We start from the raw sequence: 26,767 nt of genomic DNA on the forward strand, positions 1-26,767 counted from the left end.
ACGCACATATTGATATACCAAAAGTCTGTACACAGGTTTCCATTCCAGTGGACAGAGGAAATATTCCATGGTAGGAGGACATTTTGAAGTGGACATATCTACAATTTATAGATTCTGAAGCTAATCTTTTAATAGGTATTAAAAATAACCCCTTTTTAAACCATGCTGACTATTGCTAATAAACCTTTTCTTCACTTGTGATGATTTATCTTTTACTTTAAAATTGCCACCATTAATTTACCCCTGATACATGCTAAGCTTTACTGGACTATATTTACTTGGATCAGCCCAATTATTCTTTTTATATAATGGGATAGTATTTGCTGGATCCTAGTTATTAGAAATTCCCTTAGTGTATTGAGATTTTTGAAAAATACAAGTCAAAGTTTTATATATGCACTCAGTAACCACCTTAAGCACTTGAGGACAAATGTTACCTGGTCCTGGTGATATGCTAGATTTCATTGTATTTATTTTAAGCAGCACTTTTCCTTCTACAGTTTTCGAATCACTCACTACCTCCTTGTCAGTTCCTGTGACAGCAAGAAAGTTATCAACTTCTTCACAAGTGTAAATCTCAAAACAATGCAAGTTTAGAGAATTCAGTATTCACTTACCATTTCACTTCACCTCCTCTTTGATCTGTCTCATAGTATACTAATATTAAAAGAATTTTTCCTTTCTGCAATTTTCTTACCAGCTGCCATTTATATGTGTACATGCATACATACTTGAATAAGAATGCATATCACATCTACTGTGTTTGAATGCTTTTTTATGTGCCACGTGGCATGGCATACACTCTAAACTTAACAAAAAATAAATGTGCTGCAGCTATTAGATTGCACAATAGAAAATTAGATCCTACCACACAGACTGAGGGCACCAATTAATTTTAAATGGATCAAAAGGGTATTTTTCAGGATTAGAATCATTGTGTGAATTACAAGTGTGATATCTGGAGATGAAAACTGATTTTAACACAGTTTGGCTCAGTGGGGGCTTGAAAATTGTTTTTGCCTGTTTTCCCAATTACGTCAGTCAGCAGCGTATTAGAAGTGTAAAAGTAGTCTCTGCTCTTAATTAGGAAATCAAGTAGCCAGATAGACTTGGTTGGATTTCTGTTTCTTGTGTTGAAATAAAATGAGCCGTTAGTTGGAAACTTACATAGTTTTCATACCTGAATAAGTTGGCCTGACTTTTAAAAACAGGATTTTAGCCTTTATTTATAGGCAAATGGCACACATTTTGCAATGCCAGGCAGGAACAAAGATTAAGCAACTTTGAAACAGCTTCCACAGATGTCTGTTTTCTGAAAAATGCAGCTGCATTCATTTTGTGTAATGATGACATTTTCCACTCATTATAAAACTTGAGTAGTAAGTACAGTCTAACAATAAAAAAATAATATCAATGTAAGCAGGCATATACATAACACAGTCACTTCACTGCAGTTTGCTACAGATCACAATCTGATTCCTAAGTTTCATATAGTTAAAAAAAGATAACAGCAAAACATTTAGAACATCACTGATAACTGCCTTGGAGTCAACATATTTTTTGCAGTGGCACAACTTTGTGGTGAGTGAGTCTGCATCATTAAAAAAGAATTTCTAAAAAGTGTTTACGTCCATATGCGTGTCAGTTACCTGTCAGGGTCTTTTCTGTAAGGTAATGAAATTTAGAAACCAAAACATAGTTGAAGCTTAATCAAGGTTATGATTTTGTCAATGGTATTTTCCCCTGTGGTGCCTCTCTCACTCTGTGTGTACAGTACATATACTGCATATATATATATATGTATATATATATATATATATATATATATATATATATATATATATATATATATATATATATATATATATATATATATATACTGTGGTAGATAGGGGGCGCTCTTGCTCCCTCGAAACCCTGTCCACGACTCCAGACACCAGATAAAAGTCCAAATGTTGACTTTATTTTGTTGCCACAGTGCACAAAACAAACTCCACCACAATATTCATTAAACTCACACAAATACTACAATAAATCAATCCTCAGGCTCCCAGACGCGTTGCCACCCTTCCACCCAGCTCAGCTTGCCGTCTGGGAGCTCTCACAGTCCTTTTATATCTCCTGACCCAGAAGTGTTCCCAATCCCCAGTCCATGTGATTCTCAATCACTTCCGGGTCAGGTAAAGCTCTTCTCTTTAACCCGAAGCCGTCACTCTTCCTATGGAAGTTCGGGTCATAGGGCACGAAGAAGTCCTCGGTCCTCCCTGCAGCTCCCTCTTGTGGCCCCCATGGCATCCAGCAGGGCTGTGCATAAAAACCACATTGTCCATGATGCCCTGCTGGTCTTCTAGGGACCTCCATGCTGCAAGGAGGGCTCCAGCTGGCGGCTTGGGGGTATTGGCCGGGAATAACGGCCGGCCATCCACCACAATACATATATATATAGTGACACGCAAGTCACTGCCTTGCACCCCAAAACACAAGGCTGAGTCTCAGTATTTTAGTAAAAACAGGTTTATTTAGCTTGAAACAGGAATAGCACAGTTATTTATTGTAGCAGGATCTACCACTCTCCTATACACAGACACAGCAATCAGGCAGGGTCGTGGCCACATTAGTGGCCAAGTAATACTGTTCTCTGCATTTATAATGTTCCTTGCATCACCCATCGATGGCAGGCACTTATAGCGCGACAGTAATCATCATCACAGTTACAAGAAAGCAAAGAGGATACTTCATTATTATAGTAATGAGCTGAAAATAGCAAATACATACTGTATATGAAAATAGCACTGCAATGACCGTAAACTAAACAAGAAGATGGAGAAGCACTGAGCGATTATGTACAGTAGGTGTTAGACACTGCAATTCCCGATATTGAGTGTAACTATGAATTTGAAAACAGTGTAAACAGACTTGCTATCTTTTTAAAACTCCCATTTCAAATGAGAAATAAATGGAGAGATACAGTTTTTAATTAGTAAAGAAAAAACCTGAAGACCAAAGTGATTTGGTTGATTTCTTAAATTGAGAGGCAGATCTTATTCTGGATCCTTTACTTGACAAATTTACTTGGTAATTACTGTCAAGTAATTACCCTGATCTACATGCTGTCAAATAAATGAACCACACGCCATGGTGCAACGTAAAGAGGCTTTGCCTCTGACGCTGATGTCCGAGGTTCGATCCCCGAGAGGGGGTGCAGTGAGTGTGTACATTTGATGAGCCCAGAATTACGGCGAAACACGTGTTGCGTACTCTTTGCATTATCTGACAGTAAAACTATGCAACATTCTATGATCTGCTTCTCGCAACTGAAGAGGGCACTGTGACGGATGTTTGCCGACTTGCAGACCAACCACAAGCGTTACCTTATAGGTAACCACCCATACAATCAGATTGTGATTCAGACTACGAATGCCATGAATGTAATTACCCTGATTTACATGCTGTCAAATAAACGAACCACACGCCATGGCTTCGCCTCTGACGCTGGCGTCCGAGGTTTGATCCCCCGGGGTGCAGTGAGTGTGTATATATATATATATATATATATATATATATATATATATATATATATATATATATATATATATATATATATATATATATATATATATATATATATATATACAGTGGGATGCAAAAGTTTGGGCAACCTTGTTAATAGTCATTACTTTGGGGTTGATTGCAAGAGGCACTGGGGTTCGTGAGTGCACGTGACTTTGTATATTTGATAATATTGTAAATAAACGGTGTGTGGGGAGCAAAATATGATGTCCGTCTGTCTGTGCCGGGGCCAGCGTTCACAGTGGCGTGTCGCGGCGGATGATCCGCCTGGTACAAGACGGGACCTGCTTTGTTAATAACAAATATGTCTGTGAACGCCCGCGCAGCAGCGGACTCACACACTGGCCGCAGGAGCGGCCCGGCACAGCCGCTGAGCGCTTTTACCCGAGACCGCCGCCGGACCGCATTATGGCCGAGCTTCCCAGGTGCGGAGGAAGGACCATGGGCATTGCTGGAGTGCAGCGGGCTCCCGCAGCACGCGTGGCAGAAGGCGCCGGGACGGCAGGCCGCCTTATCGAGGCCATGCCGGGACGCTTCCCCGACAGACAGGACCCGGAGGTAAGTTTCCTGCTCGCAGGGAAGGGCCCGCCTGTTTTTCTTTAACAGGCAGGGCCGCCCGGATCCTTGTCGGTGGCAGGGGCCTGTCGAACCGCTGTGCCTCGTTAAGCGCCAGCAGCCGGGAGAGCTGCTGAAAGGGAGACGCTGCAACCTGAAGAGCCAGCATGTCGCCGCACTAGGGAGGAAAGAGCCATGGCCGCTGGCCGGATGTCCCGCCGCTGACAGGCACGGGTTGGCTGGTGTGTCTAGTGTGCCCGCCGAGGATTGGATGGAGGCGGGACCTAGGAACGCCAATCTCGTGCCAAAACGAGACCCGATTGGGCCAGAGGGAGTGGCCCAGAGGAGGCAGGCGCCGCGCGGAGCCGATCGACAGGTAAGCTCACCGACGCCTGTCTCTCTCCACCAGCGGCTCGGCGGTGTCGGAGGAGTCCTTCGCCCGCCAAGCCGCCCTTAGAGGAGCTGCTCGTGTTCTCGCCGCTCAGTGTGAGCAGCTGACGGGAAAGGCGGTCGCGTCGGGAGAGACGCCGCGTGAGACGGAGGATCGGCGCGGCGCTGGAACCGGAGGCAGGCAGAACACGGCGGGGTGGTGAGTATTACCGTTCCCGTAGAGCAAGGAGGTTTCGAACATGGCTGTGACGATTGCGGACGATCAGCTCCAAGTAAGCAACCTCCCAACAGCGGATGCGGCGGTGCAGACAGCTAGCGAGGCGAGGAGCTCAACACGCAGGGCTGGTAGGATCGGGCTGCTGAGTGCCCTGGGTCCTAGCGCCGCGCCCAAGCCTGCAGCTGTCTCCTGTCGCTCTGCCTGGACGCAGACGGGCTGGATTTGAGCTTTGCTGTGCTCAGACCCAGACCGCCAGCACGCCCAAGAAAAGAAGGAGGAACCGGCGGGTGAATGCCGGTTCCTCCGATAGGGGGCGCCGCTGGGTGCGCGCTGCGTCCGAGAAGGGCCGCCCTCTGTGCGGGCAGAGGAGATCCCCTGGGCGGCTGGGCGAGCCGCCTGCGAGCGTGCCGCGGACAACAGGCGGACGGGCATGGAACCTGCGACGGAGGACTTCAGCAGGCAAGTCAGGGGCTGTCGGAGGGGGCAGGAGCACTGCGGAGTACGGAGACCGGCAGGGCACTCGGGTGAGTGTCCTGGCAGTGCTTCTGGCCCTCTTTTCCTTTTTCCACAGGCCCGGCCCCGACGAGCGCTGAGGACGACGCCGCCAGGGACCTGCCCTCCTGGAGCGGGCCGCCCGCGGAGGGCTCCACGCCGAGAGGCCAATAGTGTCCCAACCGCGGGAACAGCGGGGCGAGCGGCGCAGACCACAGGGGCACGCTTGCGCCGGGCGGGGTGCCGAAGACGGATGTCCCAGGGTGCCGTGTTGGACCCTGGGGCATAGTAGGACCCTCGCCGGGACGGCTGCCCTTTCGGTTGTGCCGCTCGACCCACGTGTCCTCGCTAGCGGTGGGGCACTGGCTCCGCCGGGCTGGAGCCCGCCGGACGCCCAGGAGGACATGAGGAGGGCTTGTGCCTCCTCCAGACCGCGAGGGCGCCCGCCCTGGTTCTATTGGGAGCCACGGGTCGAGGGCATGGAAGCCCTACCCTGTAGGGGCCTGGGTGCCGCCAGGCGGCGCTCGATGCCGTTGATCCCATGCAGTCGCCGCCGGAGCTGGAGCCCGCCGGACGCTTTGGAGGACGAGGAGGGCTTGTGCCTCCTCCACACCGCGAGGGGGCGTCCGTCCTGGTTCTGTTGGGGGCCACGGGTTGAGGGCATGGAAGCCCTTCCTGTAGGGGCCCGTGGTCACCGCCAGGCGGCGCCCGATGCCGGTTTATCCCGCGACGGTCCGCGGCTGGGGCTGGAGCCCGCCGGGACGCTTTGAGGACAAGAGGAGGGCGAGTGCCTCCTCCAGACAGAGTGGGGCGCGGCCCTGGTTACGCAGGGGCCTCGGGTACAGGGCATGGAAGCCCAGCCCTGTAGGGGACCCGTGGCTACCGCCAGGCGGCGCCCTGTGCCTAATTATCCCGGGAGCCCGGCACTTCCGCCACACCAGGAAGTGCCGGGGGGAAGACTTTGTGTGACGCCCGGAGAGCTGCCAGGAAGGCAGCCGACACTTCCGCCACGCTGGGGCGTGGCCAAGGAGCAGATGGCGGAAGCACCTGGGGCTCATCCGGGAGCCTTATTTAAGGGCCGCCCTCCAGTGATTGGTGGAAGTCGGGAGGCAGAAGGACTGAGCTGGAGAGCGGACAGGAGGCGGCCAGGAAGAAAGGCACAGAGACTGTGGGCCCTGGACTTTGGGGGATTCGGTGCAAGAGGCACTGGGGTTCGTGAGTGCACGTGACTTTGTATATTTGATAATATTGTAAATAAACGTGTGTGGGGAGCAAAATATGATGTCCGTCTGTCTGTGCCGGGCCAGCTCTCAATATATATATATATATATATATATATATATATATACTGTGGTAGATAGGGCGCCTCGCCCTCAAAAACCCTGTCCACCGACTCCAGACACCAGATAAAGTCCAAATGTTGACTTTATTTTGTTGCCACAGTGCACAAAACAAACTCCACCACAATATTCATTAAACTCACACAAATACTACAATAAATCAATCCTCAGGCTCCCAGACGCGTTGCCACCCTTCCACCCAGCTCAGCTTGCCGTCTGGGAGCTCTCACAGTCCTTTTATATCTCCTGACCCAGAAGTGTTCCCAATCCCCAGTCCATGTGATTCTCAATCACTTCCGGGTCAGGTAAAAGCTCTTCTCTTTAACCCGAAGCCGCACTCTTCCTATGACGGTTCCGGGTCATAGGGCACGGCTAAGAAGTCCTCGGTCCTCCCTGCAGCTCCCTCTTGTGGCCCCCATGGCATCCAGCAGGGCTGTGCATAAAAACCACATTGTCCATGATGCCCTGCTGGTCTTCTAGGGACCTCCATGCTGCAAGGAGGGCTCCAGCTGGCGGCTTGGGGGTATTGGCCGGGAATAACGGCCGGCCATCCACCACAATACATATATATATAGTGACACGCAAGTCACTGCCTTGCACCCCAAAACACAAGGCTGAGTCTCAGTATTTTAGTAAAAACAGGTTTATTTAGCTTGAAACAGGAATAGCACAGTTATTTATTGTAGCAGGATCTACCACTCTCCTATACACAGACACAGCAATCAGGCAGGGTCGTGGCCACTAGTGGCCAAGTAATACTGTTCTCTGCATTTATAATGTTCCTTGCATCACCCATCGACGGCAGGCACTTATAGCCGACAGTAATCATTTCAGTGTTGCTAACTGATTTACTAACTGTTCATAGAATGTTACATAGTTTACTGTCAAATAATGCAGAGTACACAACATGTGTTTTCGCCCTTATTTAGGCTCATCAGGTGTACACACCCCTTTGCACCGCGTGGGGATCAATTGTGAGCATCAGAGATGAAGTACCTTTATGCTGTGCTACGCTGTATGCCTGATGAGCCCAAATAAGGGTGAAACACATGTTGTGTACTCTGCATTATTTGACAGTAAACTATGTAACATTCTATGAACAGTTAGTAAATCAGTTAGAGTTACAACTACAAGATTAGGATTACCCAGAAGGCAGTATCCCCAAGCTTCATAAAAAAGCACACACTCCAAAATAAAGAACACTGTTTTCCATCACAGCTAACTACTGTGGCATCTTCACCTTCATTGTCAGTGACACTTAAACTGATAGAACTTGGTGGAATTCCTCAAAAGCTTCTAGAGCCTGAGACGCACAAAGCAGAAAAGCAGGAGCAACCATGTGTTTAACATATACAGTGATTCAGTAAGGGAAAGAAATGTTCATGCAGAAACCAATAGAAGGTCAGAATGTAACTGCAGAACTGTTATTTCAACAGAAAAGCAAACCTCATGTATCACGTACAAAAGAACCAATATCTAATGGTGACCCTCTAATGATATATCCCTTTTATAAAGGCATTTCATCTCTATGGACAATGCATTTGAAAAGGATCGAGATAAGTTTCACTTTCATGAGCAGTATACTGTACTAGATGGTGGCTGCAAGAACTTCTTCAAAATTACAGACTCCAATGAAAAGATAACAGTTACAAGAAAGCAAAGAGGATACTTCATTATTATAGTAATGAGCTGAAAATAGCAAATACGTATATGAAAATAGCACTGCAATGACCGTAAACTAAACAAGAAGATGGAGAAGCACTGAGCGATTATGTACAGTAGGTGTTAGACACTGCAATTCCCGATATTGAGTGTAACTATGAATTTGAAAACAGTGTAAACAGACTTGCTATCTTTTTAAAACTCCCATTTCAAATGAGAATTAAATGGAGAGATACAGTTTTCATTAGTAAAGAAAAACCTGAAGACCAAAGTGATTTGGTTGATTTCTTAAATTGAGAGGCAGATTTTATTCTGGATCCTTTACTTGACAATTTACTTGGTAATTACTGTCAAGTAATTACCCTGATCTACATGCTGTCAAATAAATGAACCACACGCCATGGTGCAACGTAAAGAGGCTTTGCCTCTGACGCTGATGTCCGAGGTTCGATCCCCGAGAGGGGGTGCAGTGAGTGTGTACATTTGATGAGCCCAGAATTACGGCGAAACACGTGTTGCGTACTCTTTGCATTATCTGACAGTAAAACTATGCAACATTCTATGATCTGCTTCTCGCAACTGAAGAGGGCACTGTGACGGATGTTTGCCGACTTGCAGACCAACCACAAGCGTTACCTTATAGGTAACCACCCATACAATCAGATTGTGATTCAGACTATGAATGCCATGAATGTAATTACCCTGATTTACATGCTGTCAAATAAACGAACCACACGCCATGGCTTCGCCTCTGACGCTGGCGTCCGAGGTTTGATCCCCGGTGCAGTGAGTATATATATATATATATATATATATATATATATATATATATATATATATATATATATATATATATATATATATATATATATATACAGTGGGATGCAAAAGTTTGGGCAACCTTGTTAATAGTCATTATTTTCCTGTATAAATCGTTGGTTGTTACGATAAAAAATGTATCATATAGGAGACACACACAGTGATATTTGAGAAGCGAAATGAAGTTTATTGGATTTACAGAAAGTGTACAATAATTGTTCAAACAAAATCAGGCAGGTGCATAAATTTGGGCACCACAAAAAAGAAATGAAATCAATATTTAGTAGATCCGCCTTTTGCAGAAATTACAGCCTCTAAACGCTTCCTGTAGGTTCCAATGAGAGTCTGGATTGTGGTTGAAGGTATTTTGGACCATTCCTCTTTACAAAACATCTCTAGTTCATTCAGGTTTGATGGCTTCCGAGCATGGACAGCTCTCTTTAACTCACACCACAGATTTTCAATTATATTCAGGTCTGGGGACTGAGATGGCCATTCCAGAACGTTGTACTTGTTCCTCTGCATGAATGCCTTAGTGGATTTTGAGCAGTGTTTGGTCGTTGTCTTGTTGAAAGATCCAGCCCGGCGCAGCTTCAGCTTTGTCACTGATTCCTGGACATTGGTCTCCAGAATCTGCTGATACTGAGTGGAATCCATGCGTCCCTCAACTTTGACAAGATTCCCAGTCCCTGCACTGGCCACACAGCCCCACAGCATGATGGAACCACCACCATATTTTACTGTAGGTAGCAGGTGTTTTTCTTGGAATGCTGTGTTCCTTTTCCTCCATGCATAACGCCCGTTGTTATGCCCAAATAACTCAATTTTAGTTTCATCAGTCCACAGCACCTTATTCCAAAATGAAGCTGGCTTGTCCAAATGTGCTTGAGCATACCTCAAGCGGCTCTGTTTGTGCTGTGGGCGGAGAAAAGGCTTCCTCTGCATCACTCTCGCATACAGCATCTCCTTGTGTAAAGTGCGCGAATGGTTGAACGATGCACAGTGACTCCATCTGCTGCAAGATGATGTTGTAGGTCTTTGGTGCTGGTCTGTGGGTTGACTCTGACTGTTCTCACCATTCGTCGCTTCTGTCTATCCGAAATCTTTCTTGGTCTGCCACTTGAGCCTTAACTTGAACTGAGCCTGTGGTCTTCCATTTCCTCAATATGTTCCTAACTGTGGAAACAGACAGCTTAAATCTCTGGGACAGCTTTCTGTATCCTTCCCTAAACCATGATGGTGAACAATCTTTGTCTTCAGGTCATTTGAGAGTTGTTTTGTGACCCCATGTTGCTACTCTTCAGAGAAAATTAAAGGAGGAGGGAAACTTACAATTGACCCCTTAAATACTCTTTCTCATTATAGGATTCACCTGTGTATGTAGGTCAGGGGTCACTGAGCTTACCAAGCCAATTTGAGTTCCAATAATTAGTTCTAAAAGTTTTGGAATCAATAAAATGACAACGGTGCCCAAATTTATGCACCTGCCTGATTTTGTTTGAACAATTATTGCACACTTTCTGTAAATCCAATAAACTTCATTTCACTTCTCAAATATCACTGTGTGTGTCTCCTATATGATATATTTAACTGACATATTTTATCGTAACAACCAACGATTTATACAGGAAAATAATGACTATTAACAAGGTTGCCCAAACTCTTGCATCCCACTGTATTTATATATATATATATATATATATATATATATATATATATATATATATATATATATATATATATATATATATATATATATATTTATGACACAGTACCTGCCAAATAATAGAAAGAGTACATGACACGTGTTTGGCCCTAATTTGGGCTCGTCATGTTTATACACCTTTGCTTCCCTTTATGGGGATCAAATCTTGCAAGTCACTGCCTGAGGCAAAGCCTCTGATGTTGCACCACTTGACAAGTTGAAGATCGGAGTATTACATTCATAGGTCTGAATCGCAATCTGTTTATTTGGATGGTTACCTAGCAGGTAATGCTTGTGGTTGGTCAGCCAGTTGGCAAACAATCACCATGTCCTCTCAGTTGTGAGAAGCAGATTATAGATACATGAAACAGCACCTGCCAAATAGTACAAAGAGTACAAGTTTGACACAACTTTGCAGTCAGTTAGATTTCGGTTTCATCATGAGACAGCATATTTAGGAATGAATTTCTAAGAACTGGTTACTTAGTTTTGCATGTCAGTTACCGTTCTGGTGATCTATCTGTGCTTGAATATTGTATATTTTATTGTAATAAACATATTACGTGACATGCAGATTTGTCTGAATACTTCATCTTGATAACTGCCATGGTCAATGTTAATATAGACATAATTTAGTTATAAAGAAAATAATACCAGCACAGTTGCACAGAGATTAGAATTGTGTAAGAAGACCACAGATAGCAAACTTTTTATAGTTACAAGAAGGCACTACCAGATGTTCTTATTGCCCACAAGACTCTGAACTGATTAATAAAGAAGTAATTGCTTGTTTGGGCTTAAAAGGCCCTACTGGTGTTATGGCCTTGCATTGGTGGGGGATAAGTGTTTGGCAAGGGCTCACCTGGCAGAAGGAAGAGAGGCTAGGGTGTTAAAAGGTTACTTAATGTAGTAAAAAGAGGAAGTTTAACAGCCAATGTTTAGTAAATATTTATGAACAAGTGGTGATCCCACCCCACTGTAGTAAGGGATTCTCTCCTGCGCAAATTGGTCCAATGAGACATTACAATACTAGGACAGTTTTGATAAGTGCAGGATACTCAGCCCAACCAAGGTCACCAATCTTATCCATTTATTTTTTACAGAATTAGGCAGTAGGTCTTTTGCTATGCCATGCTTGCTGTAGTTTGTGTTCTTTTTGGCCTGTTAACCTTCATTTTGAATAATAATTTTTGCTTTAAAGCTTTGACCTCCGTGTTCATTGCTTGAATTATGACAGCTTATACCCCTGCAGGCCACAACTGCTTTAGCTTTAGATTTCTTAGCTAAAATTCTGTGACAAGCACTGTTGTCAGGAGATCCTATATTATTTAATTCCTTTCTGAACCAGTACCTTTGGGAGCACTGACCTGTCTCTTGCTTTCTAAAGGTATGTGTTATGTTTATTTTCCACTGTAAATTGGCAACAAATCAGTAAGCATGAATATATATATGAGTGTGCCACATAGTAAATTGGTGCTCCTAACCTACAAACTAGATCTTAATTTGATTGACCAGCAGGGGACAAACAGTAGAGATACAGTAAAAGGAGAATGTGGAGTCAAGTCATCATGGAAGTCCCTCAAAGGCCTGTCATGGGTCCATTACTTTATTTTATTTATATTAATACTAGGGGGCTTCGCTTGCCAAACTCCCCTGCCTGTGCTACGTGCCAGCCACTCCGCGTCTCTGCTGCTCACATATGTAGATTTCACTTTCATCAAACAATAAATCATTTAATTCTTGCAGATATGCCTCTTCATTGGGAAGAAACACTATTTTTCCCTGACGGCAACACAAATTAGACGATCTACAAGTCTCCGACTTAAAGTTTAAATCTGAACAATACATTTGATCTCTTTTCGCTGTTCCATTATTTCACCGAGTAATAATTTCCATTTGTTAGCGCTATTGTGATCTTTACTATTAGTTTTTTGAGACTTTCCAATCTTAGTACTTTCATTATCTCTAACCTGCTCTGCATGTTTATTGCACCAATGTTTTTCAATTCTTTACGATGTTCTACTTTGTCATCTACTCTTTGTCTTTTATTTCCAGCCCCGGATGTGGTTAAATCTCTTGGCACAAAGTCTCATCTTGCGGGACATGAAAGTATGTCTCTGAAAAATTCACGTCTCGTCCCAGGCTAAAAAGTTTCGTCTCGTACCAGGATTTTTTTTATTATAATAGAGAGATATATTAATTAGTTTTTGGTATAGTTAGTAAACTTGAGAAGTTTGTAGATAATACTAAAATTGAAGGAATGGTAGACACTGAAAAGGGAGAAAAAAGAATTCAGAAAGACATGGACAAGTGTAGAATACTTGGAAAATGCAGTTTAATGTAGAAAAGTGGAAAGTGCTACACATGAGGAGCATAAGGAGCATTTGTTAAGTATAAATATAATATGGGAGAAACTCATAAAGGAAGCAGCCTCTGAAAAGGATCTGTCGATTTACATTGACAATTTACAGAAGTTATTTAAAAGGAAAATAAAATATTAGGTTATACTACAAAAACTATTGAATATACAGTATTGTGTGCAGTTCTAGTCACTACTACAAGAAAGACACAGCAGCACTTGAAACTGTACAGATGAGAGCATCCGGGTGCATTCAAGTACTTAAGAATATGTCGCATTCTGAAAGAGAATTAAACCTGTTTAGTTTCAAGCAGAGGAGATTGTGTGGGGACCTAATCTAGATCTTCAAAATTCAAGACAGTGATAAAGTAGATCCAGCAGTATTCTTTCAACTTAATGGTGAATCACATACTTAAGGACACCATTGGAAATTAAGGGGAGGTGCATTTAGGACTGAAGCCAGGAAGCAATTCTTTATGCGAAGAGTCGTAGGAATCTTACATGAGTTACAGAAATGTAGATGAAGCAGAAACTCTGCCAATGTTTAAGAAGTATCTGGATGAAATACTAGGGTAGCTTAGTTCTTAGCTAAACAAACACGCTAGATGGACTGAATGGTGTATTCTCATTTGTCAAATTTCTTATTTTTTTAAGCTACAATGCGCAGAAGCTCCCTGCAGTCCGAAATTGCAATAAATGGGTTGAGAAAGTGACAAAAATAGTAGTAAACCAGCTAGTAACATCATTGTTTTTGTTATTTTTTTTAACAAAATAATATTTTGATCATTGCAATTTCATATAGAAAAACATGTAAATTACTTACCACCTTCAATGTCATTTTTTGTTTTGCTTTGGTTAAAGCTGTGTCTCCTACTGATACCACACTTACACAACATCTCTTCTTTCTCCAGTGTACAGAAAAATTCCTATAACTCTTTTCTGACCCAATTTTTTCACAACAGGATCATAGAGACCCACAGAATTTTCCCTTCAGCTTTGGATTCAAAGCAGGAACCAAAAATGAGTAGGACACCTAGTATACAGTATATCAGGGAACATATTGATACCCACACTTTCCCACATCAAGTTAATTTACAGTTACCAGTTACTTTTGTCATACACATCTTTGGCATATGGCAAGAATCTGAAGTACTTCAGTAGAAACAAAGAGTACATGCCAACTTCATAGTAAATAGCCCCAGAATTGAAATCAAACCCTGCCAGCATATGGTTCACAGTACAATTGTGCCAAAAAGTAAAGAAGAATAGACTTCTAAAAACCTTTCAGAAATCTTTAGACATTTAGATACTTTATTGTTTCTCTTTTTGTTTATGAATTGTATTACGACGGCTAAATCAAGTCTGCAAATAAAACTGATGTGATGTCTCAAAACAGACCCAGTCACTGGTCACATTGTTTAAATATAAATCTTTTTTTTTTCCCCTTCTTGGTCTGTTTACAATTATTTTACTGCAGTCATTACCCCCTTTGAAATTGTGGGCTGTGCTGTCATCTGTAATCATTCTAAATATAAGACGTCTTCAGCTGTGCTTTTCGCTTTGCAGTAACTGACAGCCATAATTTTGATAGTTATGACATTCAGTAAATCTTCTGAATTTAAAGGTATGCAGTGTGTACTGCTTCTCATAATGTTATTATACCCTCACTTGTGTAAGGGCTAATCCCTTTTGACTGAAAACACTATCCCATCTTTTGGAAAGAAACCTGATCTAGGAAGACTTGCTCATATTTTCAGACATACTTTCGAAGCTAGAACGTCTTTTGCTAAACAGCTATATATTCTACTAGACGAGGCACCATGAAGTCCCAGTTACTTATGAATGCAGACGTTTAATATATATGTCATAAAGGATTAATATGGCAGTGGAATGGCTTTTTGGATCAGCAGCTACCACACAATGACCACTGGTAACATAACACATGTCTGCCTTCCTCTCTCAGTCCAAGTATAGCATGCTCTAAAATATAAATTCATACTTCACTGGAGATTGATAGATTCTTTTATTCAGCTGCACACAGGCGTAGAAGCCGCTATTGCAATACAAGGGTACACATACACTTTAGTTCAACTGTAAATCCACAACTTTTTTATATGTATTGAATATTTTTTTTTTATTTAAGAAGATTCAGATCTTTTGATGTATGTTGGAAGTGTTCTGTCCGTCCGCACTAGCCAGTGTTCTTATCTGTGGTCTCCGGGAGAGGCGACTTGAGCTCAAAAGATGCACAATACTTAGTTGACTTAGTAGAGAGCTTTATCCAAAGCAACTTACAAATGAGGTCAACATAATCAAGTAAACAAACCTAGTAAAGCCATTACCATATAGAAAGAAATTCACAGAACAAGAGAATCTTTAATTGCTTGTTAAACACACAAGTGAGTTAACAGCTTGAACAGAGGTGGGCAGCTTTTTTTCCAACAGATGTTGTTACTAAGGAACGTGAATTGAGAAAGTTAAAGAAGGAGCATAGAATAACTGTTTATATATATTGTGAATCACCGGGGCGCATACAGCTGCCCTAACTCAACACACACAGACACAGACACAAATTGCCAAACAATGCCCCTTTATTTACAGTCGAGGACATGTTTCTTCTTTGCTCCCCCAAAGTAAAGCACAGTCCATACAGCACCACAACACAGTCCTTCTGCCTGCACTCCTCCATTGCAAGCTTCGTCCTTCTTCCTCTCGACTAATGGCTCTCCGAATGGAGTTAGGTAGCTCCTCTTGTTCAGGTCATCATCATTACCCGGAATCATACCTAGGTGTGGTGAAAGTCCACTGTAGGGCTTGGCAGCTCCCCCTGGTGGCCCCCATGAAGCCCAGCCCGGCTGTGCCAAACTCCAACTCCCAGCATACCCTACGGTAATCCATGGTCCCACAGCCACCCAGGAGAGCTGACCTCAACCATCCTGGGGAGGTACTGCCTTGCCGATGCTCTCTCCCCTGGTCATTCCAGTTGCCGTCCCATCTAGTTAATGGCTGTAGATATACACACCCTTTTTACAGTCACTTTGGAACATTTATTTTAAAGAAATCCACAACAAAGTACCAAGTGCTCCAAAAGACATTTTGGGACTCAGAAGTAATCTGCGAGGCTGCCATAGACATATTTCTAGGTAGCATCTCAAAACCTGTTCCAGAATGTAGAATAAAGGTGGAAGAAATGGGAAGAGGAGACATAAAGAGACCCTACAAGCCCCGCTTGGTCGTTTTTTCGTTATATGTGAATACAGATGTGAAAAATAAAAATTACTAGGACAATTGGAAAGCCGATGCTGGCTGTACCATACTAACAAATATAACTACAGTCTAGAGTGGTATTTCTAACATGTTTGCTTAGCAGCTTTTAGGTAGTATAGCCCCATTATAATCAGCAGTGATGTTAGTTGTCATGTCATGAACACGGTTCAAATCCTGTTACTGCCAAAAGGGATCCTACTCTGTTGGGCCCTTGATCAAGGCCCTTACCATGAAACTTGCTCCTGGGGTGCTGCACAATGGCTGAACCCATACTCTGATCTACAAAAGTCATTCAAAAAGACAGTGTCCCCTCAGGGATTAATACAGTGTACCAAATACCAAAAAAAAATATGAACACGTTTGACTTCTGAGAAGACAGTGTTGAAAATATTGCTGTCACTCTCTATTTTCTCTGGCTATGACAGAGGTAAAGAACAACTGAGTAATCATTTTTAATAATACATAAATAACAGTTGCTTTTTTACATGTGATCAGCATTCTTCTGTACAGCTTTAATCTGAACTCCACTTGCACAGATGGCCGCATCCTTCCCTGCTTTCTAGACTGCTGAAAACAGCACATTCGGAGCTGTTAACTCAGATGCATGAATGATTTAAAATTGTGTGCATACATATATAAAATGACTTTTAGTAAAGGTTTTACTCAGTGAGAATCAGCAGGCTCTTTGGCTGATAGCACAAGTACAGACATACGCTGGTCTAACATGAAATACTCTGCTCCATTAGTGCATCCTACAGTAGCTTTCATACATCATCTGCTGATTAAAACCAGACTCTGCTTCTTCTTCAAGGAAATAAATTGCTCTCTACTTCATAGCTATCATGAAAGGTACTCCCATTCTTTATTAAACTCTGCTAGAGAGGGAGTCAGGACGTTCAGAACTCTAGCCACAAAAGGTGCAAGGTGGGGTCTAACCCTGAATGAGACATCAGGTCAAAACAATTCTTTCTTGCAAACAGCCATGTTATAAAGATACTCATTTCAAGTACAAGTGTTGCAGATGTTTCAGAACAGTACATGTATTGTTTCTCAGAAAAATGGGCTTGGCGATGAAGACAATATAATATCTTATTATAAAAAAAACAAAAAAAAAATAACTACAGAATAAATAGACTCATTGTAGAGGATAGTGTAACTTGAGATCAAATTAGTTTGATTGTGAGCAGAAGCAGATGTTTGATAAGGTGCAGGCATTTGTGCAGTGTTAACTAGGGGACTAGAGAAAATGGAAAATGTTGAATTCAGTGTCAACTTCTAGTCTTCAAAAGATACCTTTGGCTAGCTGTACCTACATTTGAACAGACTGACTTTCAATAACCAAACATCAATGAAATGTCTTAAAGTTGTATTAAGAGTATGTGGGTGACAAGGAGTGCAGGTCATGTCTCCTTCTCCAACACTGGGCTAGGTGAGCATATAAAATGATCCCTTTGGATGTTTTGATTAATAGATACAAGTTTCTTGAGCATATGCTTTTTAGGATTTCTTGCTTATAAACCTTTATAATATAACCAGTCTTGATTATTAATACTTTATACATAAATAAAAGGGACTGAACAGAGTTTTAAATAACACCACTAGTCTTGCCAAAGAGACAGTTATAAGTACAATGTAAACGTTGCTACACATGGTAAAAATAAATTAGAAAGAGAAGCATATTTTTTTCCTATTCTCCATCATCCAGAGGTCTGAAGCTTTCTGAAATGATTTATAGATGTTTTATTTGTTTATTTATATATTTATTTATTCATATTTTAAGACTATTTATATGTTTAAAGACAACTTTTAGCCAAAAAACAAAATAAAACAGGTAAAGATCTTTAAAGGAAAAATGATAAATCCATAGAGCAGTAAACTCATAAAATGAAAGACCTTAAAAGGCAATAATCTGGATTGGGAAAGAAGCATTCTTGCCAGGTTATGATAGACATTCTTGCCAAGACTTGGCACATGTGTACACAAAAATAGATAAATCAGTTGTCCTTTGAGGCACAGATCTATGCTCTTTTAACAACCTGCATTAAAACCTGGATTTGCATTATTTATTAAGGTTTTGATGATGATGATGATTTATTATTATTATTATGCAAATTATATGAAAGTAATATACTAAAATACTAATTAATCGTGACAAATGTATTCATTACTAAATTTAAATGGGATTTTTTAAATGTTGCTAATGTAAGATGCAACAGTAATTTTAATTGTGAAAATGTCATTAATGCTGTACTGTACAGTGGATTCAGAAAGTATTCAGATCACTTCACTTTCTGTACACTTTATTATGCTGAAGGTTTGATTTTAAAAGAATACATTTACCATTTTTTGCCCATCAATCTATACTGAATAAAGCAATAATGACAAAGTGAAAACATTTTTTCAGAAGTTAGCAAAATGTATTAAAAATCAAAAGCTGAAATCTCTTTTTTATATAAGAGTTCAGATCGTTGGTAATTCAGTACTTTGAAGAACCCCACCCAAATTTGACAGCAATTACAGGTTCAAGTCTTCTCGGGTAAGTCTCTACAAGCTTTGCTTATCTAGATTTGGCCGATTTATCCCTTTCTCCCTGGCAGATCCTCTCAAGCTTCATTAGATTGGGTGAGATGTGCCTTTAAATTGACATCTTCAGTCCTCCCCACAGATGTTCCATGGAGTTTAAAGCTGGGCTTTGGCTGGGCCACTCAAAGACAGTTGGAGACTTGTTCCAAAAGCCACTCCAGAGTTTTCTTGGCTGTATGCTTCGGGTCATTGTCATGCTGAAGTGTCTCTCACACTCTGAGGTCATGTTCATTGTGGAGCAGATTCTTTTCAAGTTCCTTTTTGTATTTGGCTGTATTCATTCTCTCAGTTCTGACCAGTCTCTTTGTCTCTGCCACTGAGAAGCACCAACACAGCATGATGCTGACACCATGTATCACTGTAGGGACGATATTAGGCAGGTGATGAACAGGGCTTAGTCTTTGCTAGAAATAGTGCTTGGAGTTCTGCCCAAAGAGTTACATTTTTCTCCCATCAAACCAGATGGGAAGGTTAAGATATAGCCCAGTTGAATATCAACAGTAACATGCCGGCACCCTGACTTCCACTAGACCTCAAGGCAATGCTTGGCAGACTGTAACTGCAGAGGACAGTGAACTGGTACAGCAGATTACAGCGATTCAAAGGCAAGAGGAGGCGGTGCGCAGGAAAGAAGAAGAGGTAACATCAGCAGACCAGCTATACTGACATGACATTGTACATATCCAATAGGCATGCAATGGATAACAAAATGGATCTAATAGTAACATGCCAGACTCGACTCTCCAACTCAAGGGGCTGCATTTTTTCTGAGCAGACAGGAATCAGCTATCAGGGAAATCCTAAGGAGGCGGACTCGGCCTATATATCAACAAAGGTTGGTTTACAAATGGTTCTTTGGTTATCAGCTACTGTTCTGAGGCAGTAGAACTCCTAATAGTAAAATGCAGACCACATTATCTATTGCAGGAGCTCACGGCTGAGGTTATAGTCACTGTTTACATAAGTGTGAATGCTAATGCTAATGACACATTGAGAGAGCTTCATGTCAGCATCAAAATAAGCACCTGGAGGCTCTTTACATGATTGCACGTTAAATAGATAGATACTTTACCAGAGCTTCACCAGCATATTAGTTCTGCCAACTGAGGGGTGAACATGCTTGACAGAGTGTACACTAACTGGAAGGGGATATATAAAATCACCTCCTGCCACCGCTGTCTTGGTCTCTCTGACCATATCTCCATTTTGCTAATCCCTGCATATTGACCTTTATTTCCTGGAAGCCCATACAAAAGTCCATTATTGTGTGGCCTATTGATGCTGCCCCTCTGCTTCAGGACTGTTTTGAATGCACTGATTGGCAGATGTTTAACGTGGCCATAACAGGTAGGGGAGTTGTGGAACTTGATGAGTAGGAACTAACAGTTAAATGTTATATCAGTAAATGTATTAATGATGTTATTGTTACCAGTACAATCATCACACACCACAACCAGAAACCCTCAATGCATGCAGAGGTCTATTTACTACTGAAAGCTCAGAATTCCACTTTCAGGTCTGTAGAAACAGTCACACTCAGGGTAGCAAGAAGGAAATTAGTGGTGGGAACTTAAAGAGCAAAATACAACTACACTCTTAAAGAACAGGGTTATTATTTTACCAATGATCCCAAGACCATGTGGAAAGGCATTAAGACCATCACAGATTATAAAAGCTAAGAGGCAGAGTGCCACATGGACTCATATCTACCTGATGCTCTAAATACCTTCTGCTCCCATTTTGAGAAATTGAACACTTTTTCCACTACTAGACTGACCGCTCTATCAGATGAGCTAAGTGCAGGGTTATCTCTAGTAATATTTCTTTAGCTATAATTATCTCACTCTATTTTATGTATTAATGTTACTTTTTTCTATTTTATTGTATTATCTCTGATCTCTGATATTTATGGGGTACTTTTTATTATGAAATTTTAATGGGGTTATCATTTGCATTGATTACCGGGACTTGAGTACTCAATTTCATTTCTGTATATAGATGTTGGAATGACAACTAAAGATCCATAATCCTTCCTTCTTGACAAACTTTTTCCTCATCCTCTCAATTTCCTTTAAATATCATTTGGCAAATTCCAAGCAGGCTGTCATATGCCTTTTACTCAAGAGTGGGTTCCATCTGATTGATAGAGTGCTTTTGAGATGGTTGTCCTTCTGACAGGTTCTCTCATCTCAGCAGAGAACTTCTGAAGATTTGTCATAGTGGCCAGTAGGTTTTTGGTTAACTCCCTGACCAAAGCCCTTCTTGCCTGTTTATTCACTTTGGCTGGATGGACTACTTTTGGAAGAGTCACGGTCTTCAATTTCACAAAGTTTTGAGGCCACTGTCCTCACAGGGAACACTCAAAGCTTTTGAAGTATTTTTATGCTCTGGTCAACTCCAGTCAGGGTTCAGACACATCTCAAGGATAATTAAAGCAAACAGAATGCAGCTGACCACAATTTGGATTGTCATAGCAAAGAGTCTGAATACTTATAGAAATGAGAAACTTCAGTTTTGGTTTTTAATACATTTGCAAACCATTCTAAAAGCATGTTTTTACTTTGTCACTATGAGCTATTCAGTGTAGACTGATGAGGAAAAATGGCAAATGTATAACTCTGAAATTAAGTCAAAAAACAAAAAAGTTTGCAGAAAGTGAATTGGTCAGAATGCTTTTTGGATCAACTGTATAAAGCCTTCAACAAGAATAATACTACCAAACATGACCTGATAAAGGTCTCCTCATTGTTCCCACATGTAATTTCAATCAATGTTTAATATTGTAATGCCTTTTAACTAATGGAGTTCCATGTAAGGGAAAAACGTTTGTGATCATGTATTTAAATTAAATTTCTTAATACACAATATAAGGTGTAATATGTGTCTAGTCATTTAATTTTTTTGCTTCTGAAGTGGATTGTTTGATAAAATGTAATATTTTCTGGCTTTGTTAACTATGAACATGCACTGTGGTTTAATGCTATAACTACAAGCAGGGCCGACTTAATGCATGGGCACGCTGGGCAGTTGCCTGGGGGCCCCATGCTAATTTATGTATGTTGTAACTTTCTGTCAATAAATAAATACCATACTATGTTAAAGTATAAATATTTGTACTTTTATAAAGGCATTCGCCTCTGATTTATTATCATGGTCACCTCTGCAACCTCATGTCCATATATGTGTACGGATGTTACACACGGCCTAACGTAAAAGCGTATATGTTAATATTACTTCAACTCAATTCTCTGCAAATTGTCTGTTTTGAATTCTTGATTAATAATAAATAATTCATAGTAATTTCACACTGTGCCATCTCCATCTGTATGGCTTACCAATTGAGTATCATTTATATGTTTATCTTTTTGTGTTTTTCAAGGCTCATGTTATATTGTTCAAATGTTTGTGTTGATTAATCTTTGCTGTACAGCATGTTTTTTTAATGTTTAAACACATATTTTGTTGGAAGTACCAACAGAATAAATATACAGTATGTTTAATTTTATCGACCATTTACATTTTTATTCCTGTGAGTGGTTGTGTAGGTAGGGGCCCCAGGATTTGGTGATGAGTACTGGCTTCTTTGACTTCTTTGCCTCGTACTGTGCCAGGTGTTCTTCTCTGATCTTCTTTGCCTCACTCTCCTCTTCCTCGTCAAAGCTGAACAGGTCAATATTGTCATCATCCTCCTCCTTGCTCTCAGCCGCTGTGGTGTTCTCGATTTCTGCTGGGCCTTACTTTCCCAAAGGTTTCTTTACTCCTGGCAGGCTTGACTTCTCCTTCTCGTAAGACCTGTTGTGGTTGTACCAGCGAAGGGAGTGAAAGAGGTCCAATGGTAGCGGACTGGACAGCACCTCAAAAACCACAACATCTGCTTGGAAGGGCACATACCCTTCGATGTAGCTTTTATCAGCAAAGTTGTCGTTGAGGACCATAAGGTCAGCAGGGGCTCTGAGGTCACTGAAGCCCATTGTGCACCTCCGCTTCAACACAAAAGCTACAATGAACAGCGAAGACCTGGCCAACAATTCTGTTTTCTAATACAGTATGAAGTCACGTGCATTGTTTATTATTATTGCTTCTATTCTTTTACTGCTGCTAGTTGTGGTGAAAATAGAAAAACAAAATTGTATAACTGTTGTGAAAAGCACAAGGATTGCTTAAGTTATGACGCTCCGCATGGTTAGCTCTCACAGCCTGGCCAGGAAGGCAGGTGTCCAGAAGTGCTACACATTGTTCTTGAGTAGTAATTGACTAACAGCGTCACATCTTTTGACAAGTTTCAAGAGAATTTGAAAAAGAGGGCAAAAACTTTCAGGAAAAGGGTATAAATAGTAGCTCCAAGCATTAAGTGCTTGCTTTTGTCTCAGTGATGTTTAAGAGAGTGATGGTGGATAGCACAAAGTGATGGAGAGTGCTAATACTATGATATTTTCTGTGTTCATGCTGCATGGAAATACTGCTTTAAACTCAAAAGGATGTTCTTCTGGCTCCCATGCTCTTAACTAACTACAGCTGAAGTTCTTGTCTATGTTCAGAGTGACAAGTTGGTTGACAGCATATAATTACAGTATCTAACTACAATAGCCATTTTTGCATTGCAAACACAGGTTCCAAGTGTCAGGAAAGGAGCTCTTCTAGATAGATAGATAGATAGATAGATAGATAGATAGATAGATAGATAGATAGATAGATAGATAGATAGATAGATATTATTATTATTATTATCATTAAATACCTCTGTTATACTGTGTTAACCTCAGCAGCTCACTTTACAAGCTACTGTACTGTCTTAGTTGTAGAAAAATATAGCACATAAAAAATTCTAACTTTTGGGATTTTTCTTTTTTTTTAGATAATTTAAAACAGCTTCTTCTCCCTCTGCCTTCTGAGGTGGTCACCTTCTTACAGCAATGCTCCATCTAGGACCAACCAGGTGATGAAGCGCAAAGCAATATCCCATCATACGCACAAGTGACAGTTTTTTATCCAAAGGTCATAAGTCATAATGGCACATGCATAAGTGATTCTTCTATACATTCATTACCTGTTGGTGCTATCATATTACTGTTACTCGTCTGTAAGAGAAATGCAAAAAAGTTTTTCATTGCACTACATAAATATTTTAGAAACTTGAAAATGAACAATTTATTTAAGTCTTTAATCTAATAGGACAGGTCACACTGTTTCCTAAGAGAAAGAAAAAACTCCAAAATACACCAAATGAAAAACCTGAAGAAAAAGACAAGGAACAAAATATTTATATTTTAAATAATTATATACACCAAAAATATTTAATCAGACTTTTCTATTATTTCCTTTACTCTCTTTATTATTTACAGTAAGTGCAATATAATTAATGCTGCTTAACAACAGGTTGAGATGTGAGGACCAGGTGAAAATAACACACAAGAAGTTGGCCCTAATTGCTGACAATGTCGTTCATCAGAAATCTGTCTCTGGCATATGTGACCTAAAACTTATTGTAAACGCAAAAAATAGCCATCTCTTGGTGACAATAGCTAGCATTTGCTACTGATATAGATATACTGTATATTCAAATTGTCTTGGTTTTGTAAAGTTTTAGTTAATATTTCTTTAACCAAATACATTTTTGATCCAGTTTATTCATTCAAAAACAGGTAAGGTCTCTGCACTTTGTAAATATAAACATTCCCATTGAATTTATATAAAAATTGAATAGGAAGTAACAGCTTCAAATAACGAATAATACAATTCTGTGCTGCAGTCAGTTTAGCTTCTCTTATTATTGAATGCATATACGTAATTTCTGTCAGTTTGTAATGATCGGTCCTTTTGTTCCATTGAGTTATTAATCTCATTAATTTACATAGAATTAAAAATGAAAGGTATTTCATGAAAAGTGCCAGCTATGACAATAGGCTTGTGTTTATTTATTCTAATTACTGTATATTAATGCTGTAATTCACTGTCTCTGATACTTCATCAAACCAAAGACATTAAGACAAAACCTTTATCAAAATAATGTACTCACAGCACATACAGTATAGGGATTATGCCCTTCAGTGACGACAGAGGTATGACTTATGCTGCAGAGACCTCCTTCTTCAGCATCATTGTTTGGCTTGTTCATCTGAGCAGAGATGAGATCCCTTTAGCGCAATCTGATCAGCACCTGCTTCCACACATGAGGTTTGTGACCAGCCTCCAAGTGTTAGGATGTGAAATGGAAAAAGCAGAAGTAAACTAAACCAGTGCTGACATTGTCATAGATAGATAGATAGATAGATAGATAGATAGATAGATAGATAGATAGATAGATAGATAGATAGATAGATAGATACTTTATTAATCCCAAGGGGAAATTCACATAATCCAGCAGCAGTATACTGATACAAAGAAACAATATTAAATTAAATAGTAATAAAATGAAAAAATTAAAATAAAATTAATGTTCGCATTTACTCCCCCGGGTGGAATTGAAGAGTCGCATAGTGTGGGGGAGGAACGATCTCCTCAGTCTGTCAGTGGAGCAGGACAGTGACAGAAGTCTGTCACTGAAGCTACTCCTCTGCCTGGAAGTGACACTGTTAAGTGGATGCAGTGGATTATTCATGATTGACAGGAGTTTGCTTAGTGCCCGTCGCTCTGCCACAGATGTTAAACTGTCCAACTTTAATCCTACAATGGAGCCTGCCTTCTTAACAATCAAACAATTAACGTAATAAATCAGCAAGTCATAAACTTAAATAAAAACTAATTAGTCTTAACTGCTTTTGCTTTGTTCATTATACAAATGGTATTAGCTTACAGTTCAAAGTGTCTTCAGGTAATTGGGCGATTCTTTAAACATGAAAAATGCTAAGCCACAAGAAACATTTTTATTTGAAAAAATAAATTAATCAAATGGAGTATAGTAACTGCGGAATCCTGCCCGGATTTTGTTTCCTGCCTTGCGCCCTGTGTTGGCTGGGATTGACTTCAGCAGACCCTGGTGACCCTGTAGTTAGGGTATAGCAGGTTGGATAATGGATGGATGGAGTATAGTAAATGATGTCCATCTCATATTTTCTAAATTTGTTAAGTTTAAAGAGGACTGGCCATGCTGTATTTGCAAAGTGCGATAAATTCTTTTGGCTTACTTTTACTTACTGTCCTGCACCAACTAAGGCCATAATGGGTTCTAATTCTATGCAACACCAAAAAAATCATAAGTTCATTATGAAATCAAATAATATTGACAGGTAATGATTTTAGTAAGAAAGTGTAGACATTGTTGCTTCAAAATGGTAACATACTAATTTTTTCAAACATGCTTAAAGTTCATTATGAAGTGGGTGGGTTAAAATTTGTCAAACTATAGGTAAGCTTCCTTGCTTCAGTAAAACAGACCTAAACTAATTTGGTCGTTAAAATAACAGAAAAAATTTAAAGGTTAGTATACAAGAAACATTGTGTTTACAGACAAGGCACATCTTGATCACCCTACACTGACACAGTTCACCACGTAATCTCCTCTTTTACTCACACAGTATTTCAACTTATCTCAACAATTTCACATCTGTGCTAAGAGTCAAACCTTACTTCTCAATGTTGAATCCATAAGTATACCATGTGCTTAAATTTGAACTCAATGTTTAGTTTTCCTCTTAATGATATCCTCAAAAATAGTCGATTCACATTGTTGATGTTAAAGTAATAATGTATTCCAATGACCAGGACCACAAACCCATAGTTGACTCCTGCACTTGTTTTCCTGTCAGCTTTACATTTTTGACAATACCATCCTGCTCCCACTGAAAGGTCTAAAACCAAGCAGAGCAAAA

The 26,767-nt window shown here is 40.7% G+C and overlaps 1 pseudogene; it reads right to left on the reverse strand.

Moving 5' to 3' along the window:
* The window catches only part of LOC120534917, a 115,899-nt pseudogene extending 92,969 nt beyond the window's left edge, over nt 1-22,930 (reverse strand).
* Between the last annotated feature and the right edge of the window lie 3,837 nt (nt 22,931-26,767).

The sequence above is a fragment of the Polypterus senegalus genome, chromosome 9 (assembly GCF_016835505.1).
Source record: "Polypterus senegalus isolate Bchr_013 chromosome 9, ASM1683550v1, whole genome shotgun sequence".
Lineage (NCBI taxonomy): Eukaryota > Metazoa > Chordata > Cladistia > Polypteriformes > Polypteridae > Polypterus > Polypterus senegalus.